The sequence below is a fragment of the Phasianus colchicus genome, chromosome 3 (assembly GCF_987193195.1).
Source record: "Phasianus colchicus chromosome 3, bPhaCol1.hap1.1, whole genome shotgun sequence".
NCBI classification, from domain to species: Eukaryota; Metazoa; Chordata; class Aves; order Galliformes; family Phasianidae; genus Phasianus; species Phasianus colchicus.
Genome location: NC_143438.1, coordinates 64,263,963 through 64,269,962, shown reverse-complemented (window position 1 = coordinate 64,269,962; position 6,000 = coordinate 64,263,963).

Sequence of the window (6,000 nt, the reverse complement as noted above, 5' to 3'; positions counted from 1 at the left end):
GATGATCCTTTCGTTTGATCACACACACAGTGTTCAGCTTAGAAACAGTCGATGCTCTGCTCAGGAAAAGGAATCATGAAAAAGAAATACATTCCTTGTATTCCTTGTTGACCACCTGCCACAGTGGTTGGGCTGAGGCAGAAACCCATTTTAGGGGCAGCAAGTGTTCCAGGCTTACGCATGCACCCAGAGAAGCCTTCTGAGGAGCAAAACTGTTGCCAAAATCTTCAGCTGCGGGGAACTCCAGAATCTGGAAATTCCCCAAAGGCTTCAGGACAGGAGGGTATAATGGGTGCAAGCATACCCAGCTTGAAAACTTTTCAAGCAGCTGGCCAGGTTGTGTGAGAAAATCACCAGGCAATATAGTTTTCAATAATATGAGAGATAAATTGGTGCATGGTATGCAGTGACACAGGCAGAAGAAGCTAAGTTATCTTCCAAACCTCGAGGAGACAGACCGTACAAGACGAGGGAGATTGGACTCTATTCTCTGCAGGGAGTGGAAGGAATAGCCTCCCCTCACCCCCAAAGTGACCTTAAGAAACTGATATAAGACTCTGGGGCTGAAAAGAAAAGAGAGCATGGCTAAAAGTTCAAACCAGAGAAAGGACAGTCGCATTAACTTGATCCAACCAAGGACATAAAAAAGAGGTGAAGGGTGTTACTGACTGACTGAGAGGCACTGAGGTACCCATTTGCTGCCCAGACGATCTCTGCAGAGTGGTTTTCTGCCTGCTGGAACCTGCCTTCAAGACATAAAAAATAGGCTAATGGGTCTTATAAAGCCAGAGGACTATTATGTGCTCCTCCTTCTTCAAGTTGGTTCACAAGAAGAAGAGGTTTCTTGAGGCAGACTGATCTAGTGTGTGGCAACTGCTCACAGCAAGGGGGTTTGGAACTGGATGGTCTTTAAGGTCCCTTCCAACCCAAACTATTCCATGATTCTATGATCTTTTTGAAAGTATCTCTTTATTTATCAGGTCTCCAGTTTATACCATTCTTGGAAGCAGATTTTATAGCTCTGTTAATCATACCTCAAAATTACATTACTGTATTTGTATCCAATTAAAGTTAATCAATAGGTCTGTGTTGACTGAAAACCAGCAGCTCTGTCTTTTGTCTATGTACTTTCATAGTGCCTGGAGGCCCTGATGGGGACAGAAACACTTGCTTTAAATTGTTTTCAATTTTTGTTGAATTGGCTGTCAAAAGATAATTTTTCACTGTTTTTCCCCAGGCAAGCGTGAGGGACATTTGAATAAAGACAGCAAGTGGGAGATTCAAAACAAACAAAAGGAAACTATTTTTATACATTGTGTATTTTTAATTTATGAAGTGATTAAGTTATTTTTAGTTATGGAATCACTTGACATAAGATAGTGAGTGCAAAAGTTTACATAGGCTTAAGAGGAGACTTAAAAGTACACCGAAAAGAAATAAATTGCATTGTTAAGCACAAAGAAACCATTTCTACCTCTGAAAGTCCCTTCACTGCAAACCACTGTCAGCTGGGATTTTTTCCCAGAGCAATTCAAAATGATATGACTCCTCTGAACTTCTCTTCCTTCCTAGGAATATGCTTTAGGCCTTTGTTCAAGACAAGAGAGTAATGCAGAACAACCTAATAGAACCTCTCTTCTTTGATGCTCATTGGCTTGTTTCCATATACAAAGTACAAAATGGACTTTAAAACAACAAATGCTTAAACAAACTGCCTAGTTCTTCCCCTTCCCAGAACTTACTTTTCTATATATCTGCCTGTTTTCCATTTCTGGGATTTTATTTCCTTAGAAGGAGCTAAGTGGTGGGGTCAAGGCAGTATGTGTAAAATCCCTAGGTCTGCCTCAGTTGTCTTACTATCTTGTGTGCCAAGATATGGCTTATCTCTGACTATTCTTCTTTTCTCTTTTGCTTTTCTTCCAGCCCTGTATTTAAGTGCACAAATAACCCACCAGCCATCCCAACAGTCATGTTAATATACTGTATTCATTAACTATTTTACCAGCTCCTCATCAATCACAACGAATATTAGAGCTTGACCTGCATGTGGAAGCCATTGCTTTTAAAGACAAGCATTTATTTGGTTTATTGTTCATCCAACTGCGTTAGCTTTGTGTGATGATAAGCACAGCTGGGCTTATTTGAATGTGGAGGGATACAATCATGGTTCAAATATGTAGAATCAAGTCTTAATTTTTTAAAAATGCAATTAACTACTGAAGCAAATTAACAAAGCAGAATACTGTCTCTTTTCTAAAAATTTGATATCTAAATATACAGGTACAGTTTTTCAGTGAATTCTAAACATGTTTTGGAAGAAAGGAATGAAGGCGGAATTAGGAAGTTGATGTTTCATGTTATCCTGTCAGTGTATGATTTTTTCTGGCCCACCCTGATTTCAAAGGCATGCTCTAGGAGAGCATTCATCTTTCACTCTGATTTTACCCCAAAACACAGATGACCACTTTTGGTTGTACCTTGTTAACTGGATTTTTTTTTAATGTAAAAACTAAGCAAACAAATGTTTCCATGACTCCTTCCTATCTTGTTGTGGAGCATTTTGCACAAACTGTAAACATTCTCAGGTAACTTTAATTTACAATTGATACACCCAACCTAACCTAACATTTATAATCTTCTCAAAAAGAAATAGGTTACAATAACTATATTTAAGTCCATCAGAATTTCAGAAGTCAAATCTCTGCGTTTAGTACTTTACGAGGACTTCAAAGTTACAAGACTGAGATACAAACCATTTGGCATGTTTCACTTTCAGACTTTTCCTACTACTTATCCATCAAACAGTAAAAGTGGTATGACCAAGAGTTTTCCTGGTCAGTGATAAATAACTTTTAATATGCTACTTTTTTCTCTTAACAGCACTGGCATTGACAAAACATTAAAGGTCTTCAAGGGGTAAATACAAATAGCAGTTGTGTTTGGGTTAAATGGTAGGATATTTTTGGAGAAGGCATTTGCCTTCGCTACTCTAGTGCAACCGCATGAAAATTTTTGGTTCACTACTCATTAGTCTTGCATCGCAGTCTGCTTCCAAGCTTGTTTTCGAAAGCCAAAAACAAAATATTTCTCATGCGCAAAGGAAGATTTGGGTGTTGTCAGTAGCTTACACAGATAGTGAAAAGTACCAGCAGTTTACTGAAACGCAGAGAAAAAGGCATATGCATTGCTAAATAAAATATAATGGAAATAAAAAAAAAAATGTGTTTTAAAAGAAGATTATGAGATTTAGAGTTTTATATATAATCTTTTATAAGTATATGCACATAGTACTTAATTATATTCCACTGAAATGAAATATTATTTTTCCTCTTGGAAGAGAAGGATTATATGTATGGTTACAGTTCTGGAAACCAAAAACAAAATAAAATTAAGACACTTATCAAAGTGCAATCTCCAAATGAATTCCAAACCAAGACTATTTTCTTACATTCTACACTGAAATATATCTCATGTTTATTCTAAAACAATGAAAATAGGAATTTTCCACTAACTCCATAGCTGAAAATGATTACTTACAGTAGATTTTTAAATATAATGTGTTTCAATGACAAATATACCAAAATATGCACATATTGAAGAAAATACTTACATTTACTCTGTAATGTTGTACAGATAATAAACATGCTGTATCAATACATTTTATTAAATCTTACATTTTATTTAATAATACATAAAAATTATTTTCTAAATTTGTTTTTATCTTACTATAAATAATACATATCTGTTATTATATCTAATATGTATTTTATTAAAATCACTGTAATCAATATAATTAAACCCATACTATTTATGAAACTAAAGTAATGGTAAAATTATGATTAAATATAAAAAAAGAAATGGAGTTTGAGGATGGGGAAGAAGATAGATAATCATCTAAGAGAGAGAAGAGAGTCTGAGTAGCAAAGGAAAAAGGAAAAAGCAGCATGGGAAGCGTGATCTCAAGTGTATGTGAAAACAATAGAGAAAATGAGAAATCACGATCTGTTGCATGGGAACACCATTCAGCATCCACTGAACTCAGCTGAATTTGGAATCTGTTCTGCATATAACAGGACTATCTAGCATTTTCTAGAATATAAATGTCAAAGAAATGGAAAGATTAACTAGACATAGACATGGAGATCAGAACAATAATAGGAAAGCAAAGTATAGCAAGAAAGAAGGAAGAGAGAGACAGTAGGTTGAAGAGATAAGGAGAAAAATGGTAGTTAGAATAATTTTATAATTTGACTAGAAACAACTAAATGTTCTCCTTTTAGGGGAGATGGGAGAAGATATTATTAGAGAGAGGGAATGAGGAGAGGGAGGGAGGAATGGAATTTTATGGTGAAAAGTGAAACAAATGGGAATGTAGGGAGAGTGACTATACAAGATAGGAGAGAAATACAGTGTGAAGCTGGAAAGTACTGGAGAAGAAAAACAAAAGGAAATGTATAAAGATATAAAAGAAATGTATAAAGATATAAATGTATAAAGAGTGGAGGCCTGAGCAAAAGCCAAGTTGTCCAAGAACTACAGAAGAGAATGAGAGTGTAAATTAAAAGTTTGCACGGTAAAGAGGTATAGTGAGAGAAAGAAGTATGAAAGAGTCAGTGCAAACATACATTTCTGGGATGAAGATGTGCTGTGCGGATTTTTCAGTATGAAAATATATTTTAGGGAAAGCTATTTTCTTCTGCACATGCAAAGAATAGCTTGGCACAGCAAAGGAATTGGAGCAGTACTGTCTGATTTGCTGTTCATCCATACACTTAGCGTTTATAGGTTTCTGACCACTAGCTCCTTGCCAGTCATCTCTGTTTTAATGAGTTTGAGCTATAAATTTTTAATCTAATGCAGCAAATTCAATTGTGATCAAACTTGTAGGCATTTGCCCCAAAATTCTGTGAGTTGGTTTGTTTGCTTCAAAGGCTGCATTGACCTAAGTAGCATTCTCCATCAAACATCATCCAGCAACTTGACCTTTTCACTGTGGCTTCACTGATCACTCATCACCACTGTCCCCTGACAGCACACAAAGTAGAAAGCCAACAGAGGTGAGGGCAGGGAAAGGAAGGAGCAGAAAACTACCGCTCCTCATCCATATGAAGGCCTTAAAAGCTTTTGCTTCTCTCACTGTGTGACATCAATTGTAGCTGTGGTTTTGTAAATGCATTTTGTAAACCCCCATGGTTTCCTTTGACTGCCCAGTGCCTTGGCCCAGGCCAGGTGCTCAGGTCAATCAGAGCCAGCAGGATCTGTCTGTGAGTAGCACAGATGTCTATAACCCTCTGCGCCCCTGAGGGATGAAGCTAAGGTCTGTAACCTGTGGAGAACTCACAGGCCAGCACTCCAAGTATCACCCTGTGTACCCAGCTTCCCCAGTTTATGAAGGAAGGGGTCTTCCAGCTATAGCCCTGCTGGAAGTCCTTTGAGCAGCTGGGGCATGTTCAGTGGCCCCAGCTAATCCCCAGTGCCCTCAGAAGAGGATGGGAGGCAGCTGCCCTTTGTTCAATAGATGACAGCACTTGGGACTTTGAGGGGGAACAGTCAAGTAACGGTGCCTGGAGTGGAGCAGATGACACAGCTGGCCATGTAAATGTAAAGTGTCTCACCAGCCTGGTTTTTTTTGTTGTTTTGTTTTGTTTTGTTTTGTTTTGCTTTGTTTCTGCATGAAAGTAGAGTGTTGCTATGAGGATTTGTTAAATGTTTCTTTTTTTTTTTTAATAATATGGAAAATAGAAACTTAGTAATTAATTACACATTATTAGTATTTATTGTCAAACTAGGACGGAAACTCTTTTGTCATAGACGATGTATGATATTCCAAAGCTGCCAGCATCACCTATGATGTCAATTACTTGGCAAGAGGGAAGCTTTAGAAAGTAGACTCTGAAATGACATTTTTCATCTTAATCACTCATCACACTTTTCTTCATGGTCAAGAATGCCTTTCTTTGAATGATCATATTGTTGGGATAATTAAAACAATATAAAATA